The sequence below is a fragment of the Triticum aestivum genome, chromosome 6D, assembly GCF_018294505.1.
Source record: "Triticum aestivum cultivar Chinese Spring chromosome 6D, IWGSC CS RefSeq v2.1, whole genome shotgun sequence".
NCBI lineage: Eukaryota > Viridiplantae > Streptophyta > Magnoliopsida > Poales > Poaceae > Triticum > Triticum aestivum.
The window spans coordinates 224,469,231-224,488,060 of NC_057811.1; the positions used below are offsets into that span (position 1 = coordinate 224,469,231).

The 18,830-nt window shown below is 40.6% G+C and overlaps 2 long non-coding RNA genes across 7 annotated transcripts; one reads left to right on the top strand and one right to left on the bottom strand.

Annotated features, from left to right (window-relative positions):
• The first annotated feature begins 3,965 nt into the window (after positions 1-3,965).
• On the top strand, positions 3,966-7,000 carry LOC123144517 (uncharacterized). Its single transcript, XR_006471614.1, has 3 exons — positions 3,966-4,111; positions 4,776-4,914; positions 5,255-7,000. It is a non-coding gene; the product is annotated as an uncharacterized lncRNA (long non-coding RNA).
• LOC123144516 (uncharacterized) lies at positions 4,408-17,561 on the bottom strand. 6 transcript variants are annotated; one of them, XR_006471612.1, is made up of 11 exons: positions 17,395-17,559; positions 15,808-16,362; positions 14,898-15,503; positions 14,321-14,458; positions 12,955-13,767; positions 11,953-12,056; positions 11,553-11,778; positions 11,208-11,459; positions 10,674-10,815; positions 10,370-10,548; positions 4,408-4,682 (listed from the first exon to the last, which is right to left on the bottom strand). It is a non-coding gene; the product is annotated as an uncharacterized lncRNA (long non-coding RNA). The 6 variants fall into 6 exon arrangements; XR_006471609.1 differs by having other exon boundaries at positions 11,953-13,767; positions 14,898-15,509; positions 17,395-17,561; XR_006471610.1 differs by having other exon boundaries at positions 10,674-11,459; positions 14,898-15,509; positions 17,395-17,560.
• Between the last annotated feature and the right edge of the window lie 1,269 nt (positions 17,562-18,830).

Consider the following 18,830-nt stretch of genomic DNA (forward strand, 5'->3'; position numbering starts at 1 on the left):
TTTTACTATGTTAATTTTTCTCGCCACCCGCCGTTGCCATTTTCCTCTCAACCCTCTAGCTCCCGTGCGTCTCTTTCTCTGGCTGCTCATGCCGCCGCTTTGCCGCGCGGCGCCGCTGGCTCGTCCGGCCTCCTCTGCTCCAGCTGATCCCGCGGCCGATGGTGCTTATCCCGATCCCGATTTCCCAGATCTTTCTCCTCTTGTGGGATTAATTCCTTCGTTCTGCCCCCTTCATACTTTTGTTGATTTCTGATACGGCAAAATCGCTGGCGAATATAAATTGATTGAATTATACGCAAAGGAGCGAGGTGGGACTATTTATGAGTTCTAATAATAGTATTTTTCGCTACTCGTCTAATAATCGTTTAAAAAAAGTGCGGGCCATGGTGACGAGCAAACTCACGTCTCGGTCCAGCGACGGACGGGACCTACTCCATGGGGCAAAAAGAGTGCGGGTTCTATTATGAAAAATTACATGGACTTTTTAGAAAAACACCGTGACGGTGAACCTGACAAAGTCAATCCGTACTTTCTTTATTATTAATTATTATATTAGGGAAAAGATTAATGGCTAGCAAGTGAGTTGCAACGGGATAGGTAATTGTGTGCCTGTCAATCAGTGTGGCACAATGGTGTCATTCAGTGGCAGCAGGGAGGCGCACGCCTAGGTCTAGCAAAAATGCATATCAACAGTGTATTAAAAACCATACTGCAGTTTCCACAAAAAGAAAACCAAAAAAGCATGCTATAGATATGATATTTTTGGCATGATTTCTCTACGACAGTTCTGATCACACCATAGATAAACCGTCCTCCATCTATTTTTGCGGGGCCTAAATTTTAAATTTACGGCTACGCTAAATCTCAGTCAACTGAGATTTAACAAAGACTCAGTCGACCGCACTAAGATCCGTGTGTACGTGTATGTCGGCTGGAACGAGCTCTTTTCTTTGTCGCTGCGGGCCGGCCGATGAAGATGAGAGAGCCTTTCTTTTATTTTTCTTCTGGGCCTTGTTCCCTTTGCTGTGCAGCCCAAGTTTCCCGAAAGTGTCTTTTTAGTTGTTTTTGTCAGCCTACAAAAAAATACTTAGTTTTGTTTCTTTTTCTCGCCCTACACAAGTGAGTTTTGCCTGCAAGAGAGGAAGTCACGGTGGCTTCTCTTTTTCCCAAAAGAAATTTTCATTTTCATTTTTCTTTTTTCTTTACCTTTTTCTTCTTTTTATTGTTTTACTTCTCATTTACTTTTTATAAGTCTTTAACTTTTCTTTTATTTATTATTTGCTTGTCCCGTTTCATATTTTTTGTTTTGTTTTTCTACTTTTTAATTTTATTTATTTTTTCATTTTTCATTTTGTCCTTGCTTATTAATGTTGTGTTTTATTCTATTTGATTTTAGCATATTTTCAAACATTCTAGCAGCCCTATTTTAGCAACGAAATTGTCTACCAACTTTTTTCTTAATCATTTTTAGTTGCACATCCATCAGATGCTTTGTAAGTAAATATTGGTTGTGATAGTTAAAATTTTATTAGCTGGATTGCTAAAATTTAGTCGATTGAGTTTAACCGAACTCCCGGTACACATATATATATATATCGTTGTTTCCGTAAGATTCACGCAATACTGCTTTTCTAGTGTTACCCCGACTTGTTTAGTGCCCGTTTCTTCTTCTTTTTTACTTTTGTCGTGTTCGGTATTGATGCGCGGTATGCTGGTTGTGAGAGGCGTTTTCATTGTTTTTGTTGGACTTTTCAATTGCCATGTACACACCATACTACCGTGGAGTACTCGTCTCAGGGGTGGGGTCTTCGTCCCTCAGGGTTCTTCAGTTGCATTTTCTTCTTCTTGTTTTCCCCTCTTTTATGCCAGATCTCTATTTGTAGATTTATTTATGTATGCATTTTGTTTTTTATGCTTGTATAATGTAGGAAATGCTTTTTGTTCGATGAGTGGGGATTTTTGAACCATGTAGACATAAATGTTAGTGGGTATGTTGGTTGTTAGCGGGTTTTTAAACCATGACTTTTGTTTTGTATAGGACCGGCATTTTCATATTTTTTACTTGTTTATGCGTACAAGAATATTAGCATATATTTTTTCTTGCACGCGGCCGCAATTGCATGTGTTCTAGCCCAACCGCGACTGGACTTTTTTCCGTCGGAGGGGGGGCCGGGAGAAGGGGCGGACCAGTTGCAAGCCCGACAACAGCCCCGTAACTGCAAGCACCGCACCCGACCGCAAACTGCATGTCACCCAACATGGTTGCAACTGGACCTTTGTTTTGGCACAATTGCATGTCTGCCACTAGGGATGCAACTGCAAGTGTTGCCCCCTGGTTGCAACTGCATGTCTTCAACGCGACGGCAACTCCGTGGTGTCTTGTCGGGAGGGGGCATTTGCATTTCTGACACTGAGCATGCAACTGCAAGTTTTGCTACTAACTGCAACTCCGTGGCGTATTGTCGGGAGAAGGATAGTTGCATGCCTGTCACTAGGCCTACACTTGCAAGTGTCATCTCGGACTACACATGCATGTTGCCCTGCTGCTGATTAAGACTTATTTAAATCTCAATCGACTGGACCGTATCCACACCCCATTATTTACTTTGTTTTTCATATTTAATATCTTTTTTATTTTTATTTTTCTGTTTCTTTGAAGAGAGGTGTTTTGATTTTTTTTAAACATGCCAGACCAATCAGTTGTACCTGTGCATCGCATGTGTAACTGAATATGATGGGCTCTCTTCTTTTGTTAGTAATACCATTGTCAATGTGTGGATGATAGCAAAATTACAAATAGATGAGACCCAATCTAAGAAAAAAAATGCAAGGTAAAACCATCATTTAAATAGTGCTAAACATTTTTCTAATTTCATGATGAATATTTTTAAATAATATTGTACATTTTCTAATGGCACTCTAATTTTTAAAAAATACATGATAAATATTTGTGAAAATGCATGAACATATTTTTTTAAAATATCAGAACTAATGCTTACAACAAAAATAATGTAAATAAGAGTGCCACTAGAAAAAAAATATAAATAAGAATGAAAGGAGAAAAATGAAAAGTAAAACCGGACAAATTTAATAGTAACTGCATGTTAATTGTTTTGCATGAACAACAAACTAATACATCCGGCCGATGCACCACATGTAGTCAATGGAGCAGCAGCACGCAACAAAAATACTGCCCAATCTCTGGCCCAACGCAGCTCACAAACACATAAAGCAAAGACAAACATGGCAGCCCAAAAAGCAACCGGAGGCGACATGGTATGGGCTGGACAATAAAGAAAAAAAACAGGTGCCAACGGAGACTTCGCGAAGTCTCAGTCGACTGATACCTAAGCAAACCCTTAAATTTATTATACCAATGGTGCTGTGATAAAGTTGGAGCAATTTTCAAAGCTTGGTTTTGGCCAATGGGCGCCCATACCTTTTCTCCAATTAATCATGTATATTAATAGCATGTAGACGCTCAGCTTCTCCGCTATTAATTGTGTTGCTCAATTATCTTTTTTTAATAAAGGGTGAATTTTATTAGCTTAAAATAAAGCATCAAGGGAACACACTGAGCCACACATCCAACTCTAGCGCGCACACGATCAATTTTTCATCTCCTTTGATTGGTAACTACCCGTGCAATCAATAGATACGATAATATTTTTAAAAGGAAAGCTGCATGAGACTATAGATTTATTTTTTGAGGGGTATGCGAGACTAGATGTGAGTTTTTAAAATAGGACAGTGATATTTGGCAACAGTGTGCCCGATAGCAAAACTACCATACGATCCTCCCCCTCCTACAAGGCGAGCACCTTCCCACCCACGAGACCGAGCGCCGTACCAGGCCCAACAGAAAGAAGCCCAACGCACTCAACCATCCCCCACGACGCACTGTACCACATCCCACCTTTCCCCCCTCCCCACCACCCCCGCCCCTCCCCTACCCTGCTGCTCAAATCAACACCAAAAACATACCACTCCTTCAGATCTGGAGGAACCACTAGAGGCCTAGTACTCTGCATACATCAAAACCAGAGGCTAGACGGTGGGAATTACCAGGGATCCGGTGAACGACTCACCAGACAACATCACCCCACCCCCGGTAAGAAACAGAATCATCCAACATCTCTCAAAAATTCTGCTTACTACAAAGACTTACCCCTCCCCCCCTCAAATCTGTGCAAAAATTACCATCCCTCCCCCGATGGAAACAGAATCAACAAACTCCTCTGATAATTCTGCCTATTACAGTGACTAACCATCAAAATCTGTGCAAAATTACCAACCCCTCGCACTATTTGTTACCAGCTATATGCAACATAACAGATTATCCACCATATACCCCCCTTGCTACAGATACAAAGACCAGTGGTGTTACCATGTAAAAGTAAATAGAGATAAAGAAAAGAGGAACCTTCATTGATCACAAAAATCATACAGTCCTACGATGGAAAATGCATTACAATAGGTTCATTTTTCTGTCTACAATGCTATATTGCATGAAGAAAACAAGTTCCCAATCTGTACATAGTAAAAGTTATCATCCACTTTTGTTAAGAACTACCATTGGATAAAGAAAAGTGGTGCCTTTTAATGGAGATGCTCATGTTGTACTGTAATTATCCTGTTTAATGTTCTTGCCAATCACCCCTGTGTTTCTTGCCTTCAAAAATCTGTGTAAAGAATAAACAAAACAATGAGTTCGAAAATAATAGTGAACACGTGTAAACGTATACTAACGTGCAAACGTAAAAACAATGAAGCAGGAGGTGCATCGAAAAAAAGAAAATGGATGCTAGCAAAGAAGATAATGCAGAACATGCAGGAAGAGGGAGAATGCATGAACATACGATGCAGCGCGCACGGCAAGCAACAATTCTGCTTACCCAAACATCATGGACACAGGTAAATATACCACCATTAGTGTTTATATATCATCATGGGATAAAAAAACAGTTATATACTTTACTAGTGAATTGGTTTTGAAAATTACCAACATTGGTGTTCATGTATTACTAGTGTACCTGGTTTGAAAATACCAGCAGAAGTGTTTCGATGTTACCAGTTACTCCTAGTTTGAAAATTTACCAACATTGGCGTTCATATATTACGAAGCTCAATATAGGCAAATTACCAGGGTTCCTTGGTAGAAAAAATGCATTCACTGATTCTTCAGAAAACTACCATGATGGAAAACTGTTATTTATCATGCTAGATTTCCCTAATCTACCAGGTCAAATTGCAGGTGCTCGAACAATCAGCGCAAACAACAGCTTGCCCAGTGGTGGAACAAATGCAAGCACATGAGCTGGGAGCCTTGGAGAGCAAACACTAAGCGAACCTGCAACTCCGGAATCTGCTGGGATTGACGCTGATATGGAAGACAGCAACATGGAGGCATATTCCACACCTAAGCCACCTTTATAAGGGACAAAATTTGACACTCTGGAGAGCGCATGTGACCGCTACAACATCTACGGGCGCAAGACTGACTTTGCTATTAGGCAACAATTTAAAAAAGAGAGGGTTGATAGAACTATAAGCAAGGTGCTCCTAGTTTGTACAAAATATGGCAAACGACGCAGGGACAGGGATGGGCTGCAAGATGTGGAAAACCAAGTCAACATTGTCAAGAAGAGGAAAAAAAGAAGGTTGTTAGGACTGAATGTGAAGCGCACATGTACCTATCCCACGACGATGCATGGTGGATTGTTGCCCGTTTCGAGGACAACCACAATCACCCCCTCATCAAAAAGCCCCTAACAAAAATCTTATCATCACATCGGTACGTTCCGAAGGAGGAGCATGACTTCTTGAGGGTTCTGCACGGATGCAACATTGAGACTGCGAGGCAGATGCAACTGATGTCATGGTTCTAAGAAAGTGTTGAAGACGTACCCTACACGACACAAGACATTGCTAATCAATGAGCTAAGTTCCGCTTAGAGCACCGCCACGCGGACGTTGGAAGCACAATTGCGTACTTCCAAGACATGAGGGCCAAAGATTCATATTTCTACTGGAGAATCAAGCTTGATGATGAGGACATGGTTGAGAACTTGTTCTGGATTGATGGCGCATCATGCAAGGCATATGCAAAGTATAATGGCCGTTTGTCATTCGACACGACATACATGAGAAACATGTACAAGATGCCATGTGCACCATTCATTGGAATTAATAACCATGGTCAATCCATCCAGTTTGGGTGTGGCTTCGTTCGAAACGAACCAAAGGAGAACTTTGTGTGGCTGTTTAACACCTTCCTCCACGCAATGGGCGGTGTTGCTCCAAAAAACATCATCACATATCAAGACTTTGCAATGAGGAGTGCAATCGACGAGGTCTTCTTGAACATAATACATAGAAATTGCCGCTGGCATATAATGAAGAAGGCACAGGAGAAACTTGGAAAGCTTACGACTGATGATAAACCACTAAACAAAGCGTTCAAAGACTGTGTCAACAACAGCTTAACTGGTACATACCTAATATGTAAACACATTTTAATTACCATGCATCAAACTTGGAAAGCCATATGAAATGTGTGAGAACAAGTTACCATGTTTAGGTCTACACAAGTTACCATGATCTTGTAGGTTATATTACCAGGGGGCACTTCACTAGAAAACATCAATTACCATGGGAAAAATGTGTGGACACGTAACCACAGAGGTATAGCAGTAGCGCTGGTCAGAACAAAGCGCTACTGCTACTTAGTAGTAGCGCGTGTCAACAAAGCGCGCTACAGCTATGGTTGTAGCAGTAGCACGTCTGCAGGTAAAAGTGCTACTACTATAATTCCCACACTGTTGCCGGTAGGCTAGGAATAGTGGTAGCGATCCTGTGGAAAGCACACTACCGCTAAGTGCCTTGTAGTAGCGCGTTTCTGGTGTAGAGCGCTACTGCTAAGAAAAAAAATGAAAAATAAACAGAAAAGTAAATGAAAATGAAAGAAATAGAAAAAAGGAGAAATAAAAAAAAGAAAATTTAAAGAAAAACAAAAGAAAAAGAAAAATAAAGGAGAAAGGCATAGCAGTAGCGCTTGTTCACACAAAGCGCTATAGTTACTTTAGCAGTAGCGCTTTTTGTATGCCCGCGCTATAGCTAAGTTCCTTAGATAAAAGGAAAAGAAAAAGGAAAATAAATAGCTACTTCCTATAGCAGTAGCGTGTTTTGGTGGAAAAGCACTATAGCTAACTTAGCTATAGCGCTTTTTTCCTACCAGTGCTACTGCTATTTTGACTTAACCACGCACGCGTTCAAAATTTTGCTAAGTCATTTTCCCCCCTCTCTCCCTATCCCCCACTCGATCTGTCGCCGCCGTCGATCGCCCTGCCCGAGCACGCTCTCGACGCCGACCGTCGCCCGAGCCCGCCCGCAACCCCACCGCCGCCGCCCTCGACCTCGCCGCCGCCGCCCGAGCCCTCCCTGGACCGTCGTCGCCTGAGCCGGAGCCCGCCCTCGCCGCCGACCGTAAGCCTCTCCCTCTCCTCTCCCCTACCCTCCTTTCTCTCTCTCTCTCTGCTAGCTAGGGAAAATTTCATATGTTGCTGCTGTGATGATGTTCATATGAACCCTAGATTTGTTTAGGACAGTAGGATTTTTTTAGCATTTAGGAAAAAAATTAGCAATTTTTTTAGGAAATTAGCTCGTGAAAGTTTTTATGAAAATGCCTAAACAGTAATCCCATTTAGCTTTAAATTAAGAGAGGGTATATAAATAATAGTAGCATTTAGCTTTAAATTAATAGAGGCTATAAACAAAAAAACAGTAGCATTTAGCTATAAAAAATTATTTGGACTATGGACCTGAATCTGGTCCAAATTTCATTGAAACAAAATTTGAATTATTTGGACTATGGACCTGAATATTTTTTAAGAAATTGGGTGTAGGTACTAAGTTCTTGTTGTGGAAATTTTCGTGAGGTCGGAAGGGTTAGAGAAAATGGAGTTCCATTGCAATTTCTAATAAGGTCAAGTATTGTTAGAATATTTGCTCTAAAACAATTTGGATGAAAAGAAAATAATGTGTGTGTGTGAGAGAGGAATAGTTAGAACATAATTTGGGTTCTGCCCTAGGCAGAGAAGTGTTTAGTGAGGTCATTTTGCAAAGGTTTTTGGTTTTTGAAAAGACCACTATTTTTCAAGGAAAAGAATTTAGACAAGTTTTATTTTAAAGATGATCCCTTCCTAGACTTTTAGCTTTAAACAAAAAACAAAAGCATTTAGCTATAAATAAAAAACAGTAGCTATGGCATTTAGCAATAAACAAAAAACATAATTGTTTTTCTTTTCAAAAACTTGGTTAAAGTAATTGTTGCTATATAAACGAAAAACAAGATTGATGTTATATGATATATGTCATTGATGTTCATTTGCATATTCCATTATTCTTGATTATATCTTTCATTGAAGTGGTCATGTTATATCTTTTCATTGAAATGGTTCGATTGTGCCCAGGTGGCCTTTTGTTGTTTGTAGAGAATGAAGCCGAGTTGCCTATGTTTTGCCGGAATGTTGATTCATTTCCATTCCAGCAAATTTCAGGTGCTCGATTTGTCCACTTTGTAGCAAAGGTCATGCCGAAATTTTCCGTGAATTTTAGCATGGCTTGTGCTACAAACTAGGACATATCGAGTGCCCGGGATTTGCCGCACCAGGAATGAATCAACATTCCTGTAAAACATAGGCCTTTTTATGTCATTATTCATTTTATTAGGTCTAGAGTTAATTGACTAGATTTAATCGTAGGAAACATGGCTAGGGATGATGAAGGACAGGGTTCTGGTGATTGCAATGTCTACGAGGCGGCAGCCGCCTATTTGAACCTTCTCGAGGAGCAACGGTTGTTGCAGTGCCTACCTGTCACATCCGAGACTGAGACCGGCGCCGAGACCGACACCGGCGCCGAGACCGACACTGAGACTGGCGAAGCCGGTATCGAACCGAAACCGAAGAGGACACGATGCCCAAACTAGCTCAACACTACTAGACTGGTGGTCACGGAGTGGACTCCGACAATTTTGAGCCAAAAGAGTCTGCGGAAGCGCGCGCGTGCTACGACTATCAAATAGGCTACATCCTACGGGCAACCGCCACCATCAACGATGAGAAACTAAAGAAGATACCAAATATGGAGCACTCCCTCCTAAGGAAGCTGCACCATGTATTCTTGTTCCCGGGTCGGGATGAAATCAAATATACTCGACCGTGGCAAGACCCGACAATGAAGAAGATAAACAAACGCGCCATGGGCAAGTTTAGCAGCGCGTTGTCCGCCTGGAAAGTAAGGGTGAAACATCGGATCATGGTTAAAAAGGAACCCTACTCGGAGAATGATTTAAGGAACAAGCAAAGGACGCTTGCACTTCTGATGAAGGGATGTCATTGGCAAGGAAACACGTTGATGCTTTCAGAGACGACATGGATGCGCTAAAAAAGAGGCAGATAAAGAAAGCAAGAAAGTAAAAAGATGAGGGGAAAGAAGCAGAAATGTTTTCTTCACCACCAGGGTCTAGTGCCACTGAAGGTGTCCCAATAGAGCAACAAGGAAGCGTTCCTGTCTAGCATGTTTCTGGCAATACTTTTCTGTTCCAGGGCTCACATGCCAAGGGATCCCAATTATCAAACACAAGAGTGATACTAGACCCACCAAAGTCTACTACAAAAGGGCGTCCAAAAGAGAAAAGATTCCAGCACCCATTTGACATTGCAAAACCGAAAAAGAGAGGAAATGTAGTCCGCAGGTCAACAAAACATGATAAACGCACTTGTGACTCACCCATCCCGCATTGAGAAACAAGTGAGACCCAAAAGAGAAGATTATCAAGCGTTCCATATGTTACCAGGTAAATGCTAGACAAAGTTATCTTCAAGTTGCAGCAAATGAAGAACGGAAGGGATAAGTTTACCAACTTGAAGTGCAAAAAAGTTATCTGGGCATTAAAGTGCAAGTTATCAGTCTGCTATGTAATTCTACTTATCATTTTTACCCTTTTTATTGTGTAGACGATGTCGTGACGCCATGTAATGAAAAGTTATCAACACTGAAAACAGACAAGTTATCATTCAAATGTAATGGGGATTATCAGCACTGAATGAGATTAGTTATCGTTCTTTATTTGCAAACAAAATGTTATGAGATCATGAAATAGAAAGTTATCAGCACCAAATAAGATATGTTATCAGCACTGAATAGCATAAGTTATCACCAAAAAGGTATAAAAGTGATAGTAATCAGCCTAGAAAAATAAGCGATCAGATTGTTCAACATGGATACGTTTGTCCAACGTGAGTGAGAATAAACTATCATCGTTCTTAAGCATAAATTCAAACTTATATTGGTGCAAGTTTCTCACCTCAATTACTTCTTATTGAACAAGTGATAGCGCCACTGCGTGCATCTGTTATGAGGATGGTCCAGCCACATGCTTGTCAATATCTTCCTCAACGCCGGGATCTGCTCCTGAGTTATTGCCGACATATTTTACCATCCCAGAACTCCAAGATCTTGAACGCGAAGAAACCGCAATCAGTGCTGTAAGGAAAAACAAATGTGTTAAAAGAAAATAAGATATGCAAAGAACTTTTAAAATGCTACACAACTAAGTTACCGGGGATTTAGATGGAAAAAACGATGGAGTACTAGCCAACAAAACTAACCCATTGTCCTGTTTGAACACATCGATGTACACAAGATCATAGTCTTGGATCTGGTTACTCGATTCCTTGTACACAATCAACTAGGCTTTTTTAATACCATTCATAAGCTTCGTCGCATTTGTGATAAGCGAAGGGCTATATTCTGGACGAAGAGAATCAAGAACATCACATCATTTTGCCTTGATATTAAGGCACAAGACATACCAATGCCTGTCCTTTGGTCTAGGTCCCAACTTTTGAAGTGTTGGAAACAAAAGCTATCGAAAATGGGAACATATGAACACAAGAAGTTACCAATGCATTTACAGTTAAAAAGCAAGTTATCAGATCACTGACAGCAGAAATTACCAGCAGGCATACATGAAAGTTACCAAAGAAAGTAAGAGAAGTAGGTACCGACTAAAATTCTTTAGTGGTACGGTTTGTGAAAAAACCAAATCAATAGCTTAAAAAATATTGCCTGTTATACCAATTAAAAAACAGCCTGCAGGATTTAAAAGCAAAAAAGTATGTAGTTTACATAAAAAAATGTACCTGATTTTGGTGACTAAGTATGTAGTTTCGATCACGACGGAAATGTTTGATTAGGCACTTGCTCTTGAAATCACCTACGAGGAGATATACTGATAGCAACCACGGAAAAATAATCTTCCCTGGGGTACAAAATCGGCAAGAGTTCGGATGTGCAACTCTGCAATATTATTCGAAACATGACCACCTTCTTTCACACTATTAGCAAGCTCCTCCAATGTGACCCACCACCCATCGATGTCAATAACCCTAATACTACAAAGCAAAAAAATAAAATAGTATATAAGCCAATGTTTTACCAGTGAGGGGTTAAAGACTAGAGAAAAGAAAAATAGTAAATGTCATTACTGTTTTATCCTGGAGTCAACTGAATCAGTGGTGTGCTTGATAACTTCTGCGTAAATAGCCTCTTTGAGTGCAGATGCCATGAGGCCACAATATGGAGGCAGTAGAAACTGCGATGGGCGGGTTACCCTAACTTTCCGAATGTACGATTTAGGAGTCACACTGGCTGATGAATACCAATGGGAGGTTGAATAACTGGTGTAACAAATTCAGGGCTGATGGGGGTGGTCTAGAAGAAAAGTGAAGGGAGTTATCAGTGTTGGGATTGGTAAAGAAATATTATGGGCAAACAAAAAAAAGAAATTATCAGAGTTAAGTACAGTATGTTATCAACATGAACATAATGATGTTATCAAGGTTGGAAGTAGAAAAAAGGTTGTTAAAAAAATCTTCCTATCAATACCTTTTACAGAAGCATAATTTGTACACTGGCACGTTCGACTTTTTCAACCCACACAATTACATCATTGTCTTCAACATCAAAATCATAAACTCGAACTTGACGCTCTTCAAAAATTTGGGATCAGGTCAGTTTGTGAACCGAAAGAAAATGTCATGAAAAGGTGTCAAATATGTGGAAAAACAGCTAAAGAAAAAGTGATAGTTAGTTCAGCTTGATGATATAATTACTACAGAGAGAAAAAATGGAAAAAATGAGGGGGGGTCAGGATAGTTAAAGGGTGAGCATGAATGTATTAGAATGGTTTGTGTGTGTGTGGGGGGGGGGGGATGGGGCGTGTATTTTCAGCAACAAAAGAAAAGGGTTGAAGCTATCAGCATGGTAATAACATAAGTTATCAGGGGATCATATGGTTAATTAGTTCAGGAGTTATAGCATAAAAATCACTTGGATGTTATAGTTACCACCTTCACAAACAACAAAATATAGTTACCAGGGGTGTGATAAAAAATGTTACCATGTGGGTAACTAGTTTGCACAAAAAGTGAAGCCAGTTAGTTTGAACACTTTTGTTATAAAAAGCTCTGGTCTCTATATAAATACCAGCATAACATTCGCAAAGGTTATCATGGTAAAACTTACCGTACAATTAAATGGTCAGCAAAAAAAGTACAATATCTTTCATGTAGTTGCAGTTAGCGGCAAAAAAAGTAGAGCGCTATAATTATCAGTCATATGTTAGTAATATTACCAGGAATAATGAACAATAAATACCAGTAATACGTCCATAGACTAGACAACATAAAAGGGAAGAACAAATGTGAAATGAAAACACATAGTTAATTCCATAGCACACACGCAAAAGCAAAAGTCATTACATGGGGGGGGGGGGTCCATACATAGCATAAATAGACAGATAAGGAGCAAACTGAAAGCATAAAAAAGTCTTCAAAAGCAGACATCCATCCCATCACTCTTAGGGGACACATAAATGCCTTCACTTACCAATGTCAGCAGGCTAAGAGCATGAAACCGGCTTAGCGTCAACAAGATTATCTCTTGCATTCTTTAAATCCTGAGGTGCTGCCGTCGTCTGATCAATTGGGGATGCTGTTGCTGGTTCTTGGGGAGCATTGTTATCCGCTGGGTCCACTACTGGTGCTTGAGTTGTCGAAAGAACCACTGGGGCCGGTGCTGGTACTGCAGCTGGGACTGCGGCTGTCGTAGTAATATCTAGTGCTGGCGGTGTAAGGCCAAAATCTAGGCCAAGAGAGCAAGATGGTGGTGTGAAATCCCAGTAGGCCCTCTTAGCAGCAACATCTTCTACATCTACATTACTGCTGAATTCTTGGGTGGTGACTTGGTCATCCCCAGCTTGAGCTTCCACACCTACTGCAGCTTCAGTTTCAACTGGTTCTTCCATAGTGGATTGGGCAGATTCAACTTGAGATTGAACAACACATGGTGCTTTGGCAGGAGCTTGGGCATCTTCAGCTATGGTAACACTACCTGTAGGAGCATTTCCTTGAGCTTGATCAACAAAAGTTTCAGGTTGAGTGCTAAGAACAACATTGGCAATCTCTTCTACCACTTGAGTAATAGTGGCCGCTGCCGCGAGCTGTTCCACAGCTCCAAAACCAGCATCTGGTGAATTCCTCACAGGGGCATCATCTTGCACAACGGCTATTGGAGAAGTAACCACGAGCAGTCTTTAAAATCATCTTTCAGATCCTTGGAAGTGAAACGAGGAGAAGACCTAGTTGCAACTGCAACTTTAGAAGACACCTTAACCTTTCTCACAGCAACATGATCTTCTTGCTGCACACATAGGCAAAAAAAGGTTGTAAAAAAGGAGTTATACTTATCGTGAAATGTACAAAATAACCAGATCAGATATATAGTACCATATTAATTATGCTGTACAAAAAAAGAAACATTACCAGCTTCTAGTAACGTTAGTTACCAGCTAATAGAACATTAGTTACCGGCTTATATCGACCTTAGTTACCAGATTATATTTGCATTAGCTACGAGCTTTTATTCACCTTATTTATCAGCATATGACCAACTTAGTTATCCACATAATGCAAAAATTGATATCATCCCGAATCATTAATGAAGATGGTAACTATGAAGATAACAAACCGGAGTATCATGTTAAACAAAGTTACCAACAAATTTATCATGCTAAATAACAGTAAATCTTACAGGAGCTTTGACTATAAAAACTACTAGCCCTTTCCATACCATTTGTGATACCACACATAAAAGAGTTAAATTACCGGTATATGTTCAACTAATATACCAAAAAATTAACAAATAGAGAAAATCATTTAGATTTCCCATAGTGAGAAATAACATTCATAATCACCTGCATGACGTGTCAGACGAGTCCACATCTGCCGAAGAACATGTAAGATTACTAGGTACCACCTCAGATGTGACGCCCACGCTGGTAGACCGCATTTGCGGAAGGCCGGCAACACTAATAGATGGAGCATCCGAACCGCTGGAAATTTATTTGAAGAGGATATAGTGCGAATGAGAAAAATGTTACCAGAGACAAGTACATATGCTTACCAGCATATAATTACTAAAATTATCATGCAAACTAAGTTAAACTACATCTTGTTCAAATAAAATACTAAAGTTATGATCAGGAAAATAACTACTAAAGTTATGAACCATACCAGGATATAATTACTAAACGTTTTAGACAAGAACACAGGCTTATTGAGGAATAAAAAGTTACCAGACACAAAAAGTTGTAGTAACCAGACACAGTTACTTCTAATTATCAGAAGGTAGGTACTAGAAAAAGTTCTAACACAAAAGAATAACAACATCTAAATATGTACAAAAATTTATCATGCAGAAACAACTAACAAAAAATGCTATATAAAAAAGGAAATAAAAAGAACTCGATTGGCAGAGGATAAGAAACTCACTTCCGAGGATGCTGCTTCTTCCGCGTGGGATCGGCAATTACTGAGTTAATGCCCTTATCAGGGCCTACAATGCCAAGCTCATTGATGACCATTGCCTTGGTACAATGATGTGTATCATCCAACGACGGCTGGTCAAAGACAGTTGTACTAGTGGCCATGGGTGGAGAAGGTAGACGTAATTCCTTGCGACGCCTGGAATATTTCTTATCCAAGTTACGGACAAGAGAAGAACCGCACCTCTTCACAGAAGCATCAACAACAGCCTCATTTTGAGTAACAGTCGTATCTGGCTGGTTATGCAATCCATCACCAGATACATTCCCGGAACATGCAGTAAGCATAATCCGAGACTCAAGAGGCTGGTCGGTTCCTGCAGGAGTGGTGGTTCCACCAATTCCAGCTGACCTTATCGACACATTGGAGTTGCGAAAATGGTTTCACCCACATCTGCATTCGCTGCCCCACTACCTGAAGTCTCATGGGCGTTCGGTCCACCGCTACCGAAAGCATCAAAACCAACTGAAGAACCGTGGTAATGAATGTGAAAATCTAGATCTTCGTCAGAGTGACCATCACCGCCACCATCATCATGCTCATGATCAGAATCTGAACCTTCAACAGTTTGCTCATGTTCATAAGTACATAATCACCAGATCATAAAGAAGTAAGTCATAATTACCATATTACAGGGCAGAAAAAGTTATCAGATGCATTACTACATAATTACCACACTTCAGATCATAAAAAATATCAGGTACATAATTACCACACTCCAAAGCATGAAAGTTATCAAGTGCATAAGTACATAATCACCAGACTAAAAAGCAAAAAAGGTACCAGGTAAAAAACAAGAAAAGAAAAGAAATAAAAATGATAAATGCAAAAGAGAAAGACAACCGGATGTGCTTACCAACGCAGGATACCATCTGGTGCTGATCTTGTTGGAAGTTGTCAGCACCATCACAGTGCTGGCAGCAAGCACAAGACACAAGTGCTTGAAGTTGTCATCATGCCCGTTAGTGCTCAAGATAAGATTTAATACATCCACAGTTCTAGGAGAATGTCCAAGGTCACCAAAAAGATCTCCCGCAAGCTCAAGTTGTGCATCTGTAGGAGCCTTTAAATCCACCGCAATATCACCTCGGGGCACCCCATTATCCGATGCACGGACTCTTCATTGACATGTAACCTTCCGTGACCAGGTAACAACCTCACATGAATCAGGGTCATATAGACCAGCAAGCCATTGAGAAAGCTGATTGAAGAGATTATCACATTTGATATTCCTCAGACTAGTGAAATCCATGTCATCAATCGCGGACATTCTCTCATCTGACATGTCCTTACAGGCAGTCACAAGAGCACTAGGAGAAGCCCTGTTCCGATCTGTGGGAGGCTTATGCTTCTTTAAGGGGTTTACCTCCTCAATGTCACCATCTAACTTGCACTTCCTTGGCATTGTGACCTGACACACAAAAATAACAAAGATAAAAAAGTGAGCAGAGAGGATGCATAGCCGCTGAATTAATAGTCACACACATATTGCTTATGATACATTGGTAACTTGTGAACATACAACAAGATAACTCATGCACAAAATAATGTGTGCTTTTACTAGATATTGAATACCTGATTTTTTTGCTTATGATACACTATGTATCAGGCAAGATAACTTCTGCAAATTAGGGATGGCAACTACACACATACACACACACATATTGGACATAAAAGCACTGAGAATTGAAATCAGGGACATGTTTAAATTTTACGGTGAACTCCTGATAAATTGTTCACACCACTTATGGTAATTTTTACAATTAAGATCAGGTAAGTAATGACACACCATCAGTTAGAAACACAAATTCATCATGTCACGAGACACCACTGATAGTGCTAGAACAAACAATCCATCATGACAGGCTAAACACAAACGAGATGAACTTCATATAAAAACACAAACAGTAGGGGATTCTCAGCAGGTACTTCCGGATTAAAAACACAACGCAATTATACGGGTTGTAATTCACTGCAACCATAAGAGCATAAACAAAGCATAATAAACAGAGCCCAACATAGATACACAGAGAGGAGATTGGTTGCCAAATCCCCGCACCAAACCCTCCCGCAACCAATAATGGCAAGAATCATGATCGGATAACGGCCGCGAAATAATGAACGGTAACAATAATGGTTATGCATCTAGATAAAACCCTAGAAATCGAAATTGAAGCGTGTAACCGTGGGGACCAGTTAAAAAATGACCACAACTACCCACAAAATCAAAAACGACAAATTAAGCAGTAAAACGTTGTGCATGTGAAACAGGGGCTAACAAATAGCAACTACACCACAGATTGAACACATTGGGCACATTCCTCTTCCGTTCTAACATGGGACCAACCCGACGAACAATCCGCCAGTAACGGCGACCAAAAACTGAGCAGGAACTACTAAACTGAATGGGGATGGATGTGAGGGCAATTGAATCGCGACTCACCGGTGGAACCGATGCCTACGACCGTGAATCGACCGGAGAAGGGGCCACCGCTCGCCGTCGATGAAGAGAGAGTGGGGCGGAGCGACATAGAAGCATAGAGCGGAGGGGGCGTGCGGCTACCAAAAATTGAGGGCGAGTGGGGGGTGTTAAGTGGCGCACGTCGTGGTAGACGGTTCGAGGGTGTGGGGATGGAGCGATGGTCCGCACACCAGCGACAGAAGGAATGTTCGACTCGCCTGGAGCTGCTCGTGTCCGTTGGATCAAAACAAACGGCATCCAGGTCGTGTGACGGTTTTGCAAAAAAGATTCGGGTTGCCAAATACATATTTCGTTTAAAATAAAAGAATGAAGTTGATGCAACATGATGAAGTTGCATGCGAGACTACATACCTGACGTCGGCTGGCCCATTGTCTGATTGCATAGGGCCGCACATCGTCTGCAAGACGCACCTGAGCAGGGTCTTGTCCATTTTTGTCCTCGAAAAGTGTTTGCTAATTAATAAAATATTCCTGATTTCTTAAGGATTTGAAAATTTCTTATGATTTTAACAAACATTAATAAAATTTGAAAAATCCTTACCAATTTTGAAAATCTTCAAGAACTTAAAGCATATCTTGAAATTTAGTTTATGAATTTTAAAAAAATTCATGAATTCCTTTTTTGGAATTTAGAAAGTATTCATGATTAAATGAATTTTAAAAATGAGTATATTAATAAAATTTTGAAAAGTTTTAGAAAATGAAAAAAGGAAAAAAATAGAAGAAAAAAGGAAAAGGGAAATGGAAAATAAAAAACAAATAGAAATGAAAAACATAAAACAAATAACAAAAATAAAATCAATTAAATTGATAGGAATAACAAAAATAAAATAAAATAAACCAGTTTTAAGCTTCCCAAAGCCGGGCCTAGTACTGCGTCAGGATGTTTGCTTGATGAGTAACACACTACACGTGGAATAGAAAACGTGCAATGCGACGACCTACAAAACCACACCACGCGAGTGAAAGGCTCAATCGGACCTGGGCCATTGACATGCCTGATGGCTTTTTGCATCTTCACTTCGGTGACACGAGATACTCATCCCATTGTGAACGCATGCAAACTGCTAAAGATCCCTAATGCTGTTAGCGTAAGAAAAACCAAGGTATTAGCCTGGTGTGACGGTGGGCCCATGAACACTCCTCAACTGGAGCATAACCCTTGAAGACACTAATCTATCCGATGGATCATGGCGTGAGCTATAGGGGAACAACTCTGGACACGGGGTCTGACCAATCCCGGGAAGCGCTTCGTGGGAGCCTTCCAGGAGGCTGCGCTCGTGCGCCATTGATCCTCTTGGATGGAGAGAGTCGTGACTTTGAGCTGGTATGCCCATCATCTTTGATGAAGAGGATCACCCTGGCCGCATCATCACGGTAGGGTGCTTGCCATTGTT